This window comes from Dermacentor andersoni, chromosome 10 (assembly GCF_023375885.2).
Source record: "Dermacentor andersoni chromosome 10, qqDerAnde1_hic_scaffold, whole genome shotgun sequence".
Lineage (NCBI taxonomy): Eukaryota > Metazoa > Arthropoda > Arachnida > Ixodida > Ixodidae > Dermacentor > Dermacentor andersoni.
In genome coordinates, this window is record NC_092823.1 from 66,461,218 (window position 1) to 66,471,240 (window position 10,023).

Below are 10,023 nucleotides of genomic sequence, written 5' to 3' on the forward strand. Positions count from 1 at the left end.
CCTACAGCTGTCGAAATCGCGCCCACGCAGCGAGAATGAAAGCCGAATGAAGTTTTGCGTGTTAAGCGCTGGTTTCACCGTCAGTCGCCAGGCCCGTCGGCCAGCACAGACACACGAAGGCTGCTAAAGTAAACAATTAACTGGCGGTCTTAACTCACTAATTCCAACTGAACAAGTTGGACGATGATGAAACACAACTCGGAATCACCGCGCCACCAGAATTGAGACAAAGATGAACAAGCTAAGCAACATAACGAGTGAGAGGGGCACATATTAGTAGGTGAACTTCATGTGCGCGCGCGCCTTCCCAGAGCTGCATCGCACTGCATTTGATAACGGCGTGAGCGCCCCCTTTTTAGCGGGTGCTCAAAAGTTGCCATTTATTTTTGATGATAGAGTAAAGGAAGGTTGCCTTTTCTTTCCTCGCCACACGTAAAAACGTTGATTAGGAATAATATTTCTGTTGATGAAAATCAAACTGCGGCTGTGTTTATTAAGAAACGTTTTTTCTTTCTGAATGTTAGTTCCGCCCTCACATTGTCGCGCTTCTACTGCTGTTTGAATACCGCCCTTGCCGACGTCCGTTACAATTCATTCTGGACCGCTTTTCGCCCGAAGCTTCGCGACTGGTTTGAATCTACCTTGTGCTGCATTGGAGGGCAGTATATGGCTAGTTCACTGCAGTCAGAACCTTTCAATACCATACGATGAGGCCAAATCTTTCACAGCAACGCGCCGCCATGCGTGAGTGCCGCCGACTTCCCATCCACACTAACGCAGCGACAGTGCTGCCACTTCTAGCTCGATCTCGCGGTGTGATTAGACACAGTGCACGTGTGGAAGCACTATATCAAACAGCGTTGCCCGTGGCGGGCATTTATTCGATGGCGTGTGAAACCAGTGCCTCCTTTACTGGATGCCTGCCGCGTCGCTAGTTTTCCCATTGGAGCGAAGGTTCCTGTAGTTCAGGGTAGTCGCGGAGAGACGGCGCTTGCTGCCGACCCTACTTCATGTTGCGGAGGGAGTGACGAGTACTAGGCTGGCGCGCGCTCGGCTAATGGTTTGACGAGAGGCCGCGGTTCCGGCCTCAGGGATTGCAACAGACGCCGATGAAATCTCGGAGGCAGGAGAACGTGATTGAAGTTTGGAGCAGCGGCCGCAGCTAGCGCTGGCAGCCATCCCTAGTGGAGAGGAGGAAAGAGGACAGAACCGGAACCAGCTTCTCGGCTCACGCGGCAGGCATCTTCCAAAGGAGGTATTGGTGAGACAGACGACATTAGGCAGCAGAAATGCAAGGCGCGGTCGGCGTGCACTGCGGCGGTTCTGTTGCTAGTGCGTTCGGACTTTTAAAAGGACTTCTTAAACATTAAGTGACTGCCTCCTGCATAAATGACAGCGTGTTTAAGTACTTTTTAGAGGCTACACGTTTGTCCTTTGCTGCAGACGTAGAAAAGTTTCTTTTTTACTCCTGCGGGAAGCCATGTGAGTCGTAGGCTGGTGTACACGCACCTGGGATAAATTATGTCGAACCGCGGACGTTGCGGTAGAGCTGACGCGATGTCATCGCACCAGCCTCCTCCGCTGGGGACATAGTCGCTCATGCCAGCAAACACTTTTGACGCTTTTGGTAAAAACATTTCGCTCGCATCCCTTTTTCACCCTCATCTTCACTGCCCGCTCTCTTACCTTTTCTCCTTGTGTCCTCAAACCCTCACAGACAAGGTCCAAAGCCGAAGCGAGAGCGGCAGCTCCGGTAAGTGGCATAGAAAAGTTACCAGTCTATATGTCATAGGTCACATCTGCCGCCGACTAGCTTCCCTTTTAAATAACTGACATACTGGTCACGAGTACAACGGTGAACATGTTAATGTGGGTGTCTGCAAGCGTTTGCTGAAGAAATACTTTTGGTGAGGAGTGCATCTTTACATGCTCAGTAGTGTCCGTGGCATTTTTGCGTAAAAGGCGATCCTGGGGTGCGTACTGATGCTGAGTGCTGGAACACTCAAGGCGCCTTAGTGGCGGCAACAGGTCTATTTGCCCCTCGTTTCTTTTAGACGGCCCCTCAGGCCTGACCCTACCTAGTGAAATCAGTTCTTGGCGTTAGTTAATTTTCAGTAGTTGCATTGTCCTGTCGCCGTCCTCAATCTGCGTCTTTCTATCTCAGTTGCAATGTTTCTGGTCGTCAACTGAGTTATATGTTACTTCTAATTTTGCAGATAGCGAGTGTTAACTTTGTATGAGATAGCCATTCGAGGCTATATTGTATTCGATTATAGTAAGAGCGGATAGTTGGTGCTTGGAAAACCTGTCTTTTACAAGTACTGCAGTGTCCTTCCAGTGGGTAGGTGGTGTTACTGCAAAATAGAATACATTTATGGCTAGTTCCTTTCTCCTGCTTTCTCATCCCCCCCAAAATAGATGTAGGGGTTGCACCAAAGAAATATCTGACGTTTTTAGCGATCAGCGAGAAAACCACGCTATAAAGTAACCCATTGTAAGAAACGAGAAAATACAGCAAAAGTCATCGCATCATTCGTCATTGTGAAACGTTCGACTGAAGAAGTAGGCCCAGCTACTCTGCCATAACGAGCAGCATGAAGAACTACATAATATTGTGTAATTTAGAGACGTTGAAGTCTGCAGCGCACCGTGAACGCCATTGCATTTCAGCGAAATAAGACCGTGGCAATGCTGTTGCCTTGTCCGGAGGGGCTGCAATAGCCGTTGACAATTCTGTTGCTTCTCAATGTATAACGTTTTAAACGCCCCTTGAGACAGTGCAAGTAACAGCATTCCTGTGGAGCAGGTTTATTACAACCTGCACCACTTACACATAACCTAATTATCAGCTGCTCAGAGCCGTCTTCTACAGTCTCATTGAACCGATCCCGGCTCCTTACATCATGGTCGGTCAATTTGATGATCACAACCGACTTGCAAATCTTACAAAAGAAATGTAACCGATTAAGGTTGCTTTATACAACTGTAACTTATCACTGTTTTCAAGTACAGCCACAGGAAATTAATTGAGCGATACTAATATCTAATATCTAATAGCTTACTTATGCAGTCTTTCTCACTCAACATTCCTTCTATGTGCACAAATACAATATTTAGAACCAATTTCAAGTGGCTTCAGCAGCACTTCACGAGTTCGTTTCGTTTTAGTTGACCACTGCTTTTTGCAAAATATTGCAAGACACCAGCAACGACTTGAAAGCTCACTCTATCTGTGAGCTGTAGTGCATGGTGGCGTTGTAACGTGGGAACAACTTCAGCGCAAGGTTGTGATTACTCTGGCGCGTGCTCACATCTGGGTCTTCTATGAAGCGCAGCACTTTCTTGTAACTGGGCTTGGAAAAGGCACTTCTGGTAGGTCCAGTTTGAATAAGGCGTTTAAAAACGCCTGTAAACGGACAGAAAATGAAGGTATAGTAACCCTTATTTAGCCCCAGTTAACCTGGAAACACGAAAATTTACCTTCACATTACCCGTAACATGTGCCCCATTGCATTTAAATAAAACTCGGTCGAAGGTGTAGTTATTGAAGGCACCATGGAAACAGGAATTGAACGTTTGCGAGCGCTTTTCGGTTCACTACAGTCTTAAGACTGTAGTGAAAATAAAAATGAAATAGGACTCCAAAAATAACGTTTTGGGATCTTGCTTACACGAAAATCGTAAGCCATACATGTAGCCTTCTAACGGGTCGAAGGTAAAGGCCTGGTACTTCAAAAGAGGCATACCAAATCACTCTAACAGTACCAATCTACAAAGTGAATATTTTTATCATATGCTAATTCATGCCGAGGTAATTGTTATCGGAGTAGATAGAGCCGGGGCATAATTCAGTCACCCTGGCGGCTTGAGAAAAAAAAAACTCCCTGTGGACTCATGAATACAGTGAAGGAAAAGAAAGCTGCAAAATAAATTTAATTAATTACTTCATTTTAAAAAAATAATTATTTGCTTTACGGCGCCTATAGAAATTGACGAATTGCAGCCGGGGAGTTCAGTGGGCGTATCCACTTCGAACGCATTTCCAGGATGACACCAGTTTGAAAATATACATTTACAAAGTCTGCAGCGTTCCAGTTACTTTCTTGCCTGAAAGCATAAAATGGTAACTTGGTCAAAAAAAGAAGTTGAAGAATAGCGAATTTTTTGCCGAGACATTCACGGCGCATGTATCAAACCCCGTGCGATTTTTCGAAGTCATTTGAAGTCAATGTGCCTTGTATACTTAGCGCATATAATTCGTGAATTTCAATAGGTGCCGTAAAATAATAATTGTATGCGTAAATTATGAGTTTATGTTAATGAGGCCATTATGCACGTTCATGGTTAGTCAGAGTAATGTCCGCCGCATGGAGTGATCTACCCTAATGACAGCAAATACACTATCTCTAAGGCAATTTTTAAGTACTCAGTATTGTATAAGAAGAACACAGGATATATATTAAGAGGATGGAAGCAGACCGAACAATTTTATTAGACGAGCTCACAGAGAGCCCCCACCAAGAAGATTTAGGACGAAAATGATTATATACAGATGAAAACGATGAGGTGCACCAAAATCACTAGCAATATATTTTGGTAGCGACATCTGTCTTCAATAATTTGTCACATCTAAATGAATCTAGGATAATGTTGGCATGTTTCAGACAGGTTCATGATCCAATTGCCCTCAAGTCCTGTGAAGGAAAGAACACTACTAAAACAATTCGAGCTTCCAGGTGAATATATGAGCATGATATTGTCACGTGGTGGTGACGTTGAAGAACACAGTAGCAATACGGTGAAAGACAAAACTAAGTTTTATTGGGCGAACCTGTGCCCACAAAAACAGGCTACACTTATAGCACAACGACAGCGGCGAACACGGTCGGCGATCGTCGAAAATCTGATCTACGGGTCAAGCGCGTCGGCTTTTATACATCAATCGTCGAATGTTCCAGACTAATCGTTCGGACCCGCGTGCCTTCCACAAAGTTCTACACCATTCGCGACAGGCGATGAAATCAGATAACATAAGGTTCGGCGACAACAGACAGCGGATAGAAGCATCGATAAGTTTCCAGAAACTTCGGATACATGCAGGCGCGTCCCGCGCTCTGCGATAACATTTGTTAGGCGGCGAAACGTGGTCTCCCGATAAAGATAAGTACACGTGTCAATATGGTTCTGTGAATTATATTGAGGTATTCAGAAACGCGGCAGATCACCAGACCTACAGCCTCTGCTTACTGCAGTTCCGCCTTAGAGGAGTCATAAAATGGTTCCAGAGGAAAACAGACTTTCCTAAAAACACAAGCCGCGGTGCTACAGTGTGGTCTTTCATACGATTCACAATTTGAGTGTGTAATATTTCGCGCATTTTGTTCAGTGTTTAGAAAAAGAACTTGGCGTCATCATGCACGGCAAATTGTTGCATTGAAAAATTTGACCTCCGACAAATTTTTGAACATTTTTGTATTATGTTGTTTTAAGATTGCCTAAGCAAATTACTACAAATTATTTGCATTATATTTAACACAACTGCAAAAAGTAATGTGCAGAAATTATAAGGTAGGTTTGCCGATGTGAACAATAGCTTGTGTAATTGTAATTAGGCGTCATTGTTCGCGGAAGCACAAACTCTGCACACAGCTTCAAAATGGGACCTTTATGAGGTATTTATTTGAAGGTGCCGTCGAATTTCGTTGGTAAGTATGATGACGAAAGTCTTCACGTGTCGGTCATATCCTTGTTCTCAGCAATGTATGATTGTGTAGTCCGAAATGTATACTGGCTTGTTTGATTTCCTGCAGACAGTTTTCTCTTTCTGTCGATTCCTTGCTCGGGTGCCATATCGGGTACCATTTCTTGGGTACCATATCTGTGGCGTGCTGATTTATAATGTAGTCAATCGTGTTTAGTTTTACGCTTCCGCAATAAGACGTATAAGCGATGAGCGAGGCTACAGACATCTCGGGTAAATTGAGCTGTAGCGCGGGCGTAGCGCTACAGATGTCTTGACGGAATGACGCAAAGTGAGGAATGGTGACAGCCATCTTCCTCTTGTGGTGACGTCATCAGGCGCGCCACCAAAATCACGGCGCAGCACCCTCCTCAGTACTACCTTCCGCATGTGCACTTTTCCTGCATCTCACTTTCATTCACTCATTCAGTTCTTTATTTTGGACATCAAGGTCTCGGATACAAGGGCAAAAAGGCAGATGTGCTCTGTCTGACGGGAGCCCAGCACCCAAATGCACACCCTCAGAGCATGAACCAACGAAAACAAGAACATAATACACTATCGTTACCTGCAGAACACAGTTTCATGCAAAGTAAACTTCTTTCACTACCATGCCATTAGGGTTCACTCGTTCTCTCTACCTTGCCACTTTTGCAGGCCAAAACACCGACCAGCAAGTCGGCGAAAGCACAGGTAAGTCCGCAAAAGCAAAAGCAATACAAAAAATCAAATGTTTTATAATGGCGTTGCCAACATTCACCGTTCCGTATCTTCATTTCATTGACACGCGTCAAATGGACAAATTGACGCTTGTGGAATTATATGAAGGTGCTGAACCCACGACTGACGCGAGCTTTTCATGGCGACACCTTTCACGACGAGGAGCACCAGGGTCGCCGAATTCGAGAGCACAGCTGCGTATAACGAGTGGGATAACAGTGCCTACCTAAGGAACGTCTACTTCAGCCTCGAAGATGGTGCTCGCACAAGCTTTAAGAAACTAGAACAAGGCTCCACTATCTGCTGACTCGGCCCACATATTTGGAGACACAATCTGCGCGTCTTTGCGCGTGACATTGCTTTGAGCTTAACTCAAACTAGGCAAATAAATGGTTGGCATATAAAACTTCATTAGGTGCTTCAGTTTCACTGAGCCTGTGCCAGCGACAGCCTGAGCAACGTGTCGCAAGCTCTTCCATCAATACTGCCCCCATGACCAAGCGGTGTGCTTCTTCAACAGTTTTCTCAAGGGGCCAGCTTGCGTACTCAAGAGGGAATGAACCGGAAGAATAGTTACCTACCATTCCGAAAAAACTGCGCATGCAAATTACGCCCTTTGACCTTAAAACTCGAGAAATGCCCGAAGTTGGTTCGGGTGTGGCGGCTTTCTACAGTAGTACTACCTTTCGTTCGTGCGCATTTCCTGTATCTCACTTTCACTACCATGTCCCTAGGTTTTACTCATTCTCTCTACTTTCCCACCTTTGCAGGCCAGAACGCCGACCCGCAAGGCTGCGATAGCGAGGGTAAGTGCGCAAAAGTAAAAACAAAACCAAAAATCTAATGCTTTATAACGGTGTTGCCAACATTCATCGTTGCAAATCTTCATTCGAATGACAAGTTTAAATTTTGTAAATTTCTCTAGGTGAGGAGTGCACCTTTACGTCGTGTTTAGCGTCCGTAGCACTTAAGCACCCAGTAATAGCAGGATTTTATGCTAAGCGTATTCCAGCCGCAATATTTTCCTATCAAATGGAAAACAAATATTGCACCCGAATGACCCTGTTATCCCAAGTGCAGCCACCCATGTGCCTGTTTTTACACAAAGCGAAATAGAATATGCCCGAGAAAACAAAAAGCGTTTTTTGATATACTATGCAAGCCATCATGATTGTCATTGTGAAATAGGTTCCGAGGGCTTTTCAATGCGTAGTATTCCTTGGCCAGCAGCCCAGTAATTATGGTAGAGAAATCATGCCTGTAACGCAAAAAACGCGACACCTTTCCCATAGGAATACATAGGGCTCCATAGAATATACCTGAAATTGCGGTGGGTCAACCTAAATTTGGGAGTACGTCAAGCCAACGTTGTAGCAGATATGGTTAAGGAGTAATATGGGGTGGACAAACTTGAGATCTCGGCTGTCAACCTAAATTTGGTGGTGCTATGAAATTTTGGGGTGGGCCAACTGAATACTGGGAAACTTACGCAAAAGCCAAGTAACAGCCGAGGCAAATGATGCTACGCTGTAAGAAACAATTCTAACAATTTTTGTTGCTTTCTTTTCTGAACTGAGTTCTGCTTCGCCGGCATTATTACACGGCTCGCGAATATCACAGAACGCAGCTCGATTCCCTTCGCCTGAACAAGCATTGCACAATCCAACAGTTAAAGCAGTCTGAATGTGTAATAAATTATTGCAGCAACCATCTTCGAATATTATTTATGCCACGAGAAGCACTTATGAAAGGTATAGATGATGCAAATGTGTGCAGAGTAGCGACGATGGCCTGACAACGCAGGACGTGATGACGGTGCTGTGACAACGGTGCTGGCCTGACAACCACTGTATGAGGACTATTCAGTGACGATGATTACACGACGAGCATGAGATGATGACGCTGGTGTGACACCGATGGTATGACGGCGATAGTGTGGATGCGAAGGCTTGACAGCAACGTGATGCCGATGCTGGAGTAATACTGATGGGATGAAGGTGTTACATTATAGCAAGTGTGTGACGAGGGTGGCCTCACGAGAATGACATTGCGACAACCGACATACCGAAGAAGAGGAAGACGAGGTTCTTCTTTGCAGCATGCGTGGATGCTTACGCTCAGTAAAGTGCCTACATCTGCAAACTCAACGTATATTTCAAAAGTGTATGTGCGGCATTTTTATCGGAGCACGAACATCGTCCTACAATTAGCGCTGACCCCAATTCACAGCACAAGCCGACGAATCCGAGGCCTCGCTCCCTAAATTAGGAACGCGCCGGAAAATATCCTAATTACGCCCATCGCAAACACTACAGAACTGGTCATGCCGACTTATATGAGGCTGCCAAACGTAAGAGTGCCGACAGCGTTTCATGGCGACATCTATGAAGATGTGGAAGATTGGCTTGTTGAGTCTGAGCGCGTAGCTGCGCTTAAAGTGGGACAACACCAGTCTCAGGAACATCTACTTCAGCCTCGAGAATGGTGCTCTCATGTGGCTTGTGAAGCGTGAAAGTGTTCTTTCATCATGGCCACAGTTCCAGCGAAGGCTACTGCAGACTTACTACAGCCTCAATCGGCGGAAAAAAGCGGAGCGCGCCCTTCAGTTGTGCATTCACAAGCCCAACGAGAGTGTCACAATGTACGTGGAGAACATGAAGCATCTCTTTTAGCGTGCCGATCCAAGCATGTCGTAAGAGAAGGTGAGTCATCTTATGAGAGGCGTAAAAGAACAGCTCTTTGGCGGTCTTGTTCGGCCTCTACCGAAGACTTTTGCGGTGTTTCCTACCGAAGCCCCCGCATGGAGAAGACACTTCAGCTGAGCTCCAGCATGTACAACCAGCAAGTAAATGCCACCTCCACTACGGATATGCCAGTAGGCTTCGGGTGCGACGTCGCCTTGCTTTGTGACATAGCCTTCACCAAACAGCTCCCTCTTCAGCGTGGTAGGCAACAAAGTAATGCACGTGCTTGAGACACCTCTTTCCAGCAGTGAGGCACCACCTCTGCCAAAGGAGTCCCGGCCAAGGACTTGCGCAGGAAAATTGCTGCGCGCCGCCCAACGTTTCACGCCCACTTATGTTACTTCAACTGTAGCATCGTAATAAGCGCAAGCCGCTTCGTCTCTGCTGCCATACTTCGAATACCGCCGAACACTTCCGCTGAATCAGATCACGTTTTATTTATTGATATAATATAAGGAGATGTTGACGCACAATATAAGGCGCCGGCTTCTCCTTATTTCTTGAATGGTTCCATCATACAACATACAGGGTACAAGAATACATATGAAATAATCTTTTCACGGAAGCACCAGGGCTTATCACACAAGGTTTTCACAGAAAGACTATGACATAATAAACACATGGTATATACAATATGTTATGTACATATTATGTACATATATTATGTACATATGTTATGTACATACAATACAGTTATGTAGATAAAAGCCTCAAAAATACAAATGATATCGTCGCCTAATGACACAGTCTCTAGTCAGCGGGTGATACATTCACCGTGTAAACGCACTATCACGTATAGTCACAGCAAAACAGTCAACA

The 10,023-nt window shown here is 45.3% G+C and overlaps 1 long non-coding RNA gene across 1 annotated transcript; it reads left to right on the forward strand.

Annotated features, from left to right (window-relative positions):
* Positions 1-1,714: 1,714 nt before the first annotated feature.
* LOC140213773 (uncharacterized) lies at positions 1,715-7,262 on the forward strand. Its single transcript, XR_011890713.1, has 3 exons — positions 1,715-1,753; positions 6,398-6,433; positions 7,231-7,262. It is a non-coding gene; the product is annotated as an uncharacterized lncRNA (long non-coding RNA).
* The last annotated feature ends 2,761 nt before the right edge of the window (positions 7,263-10,023 follow it).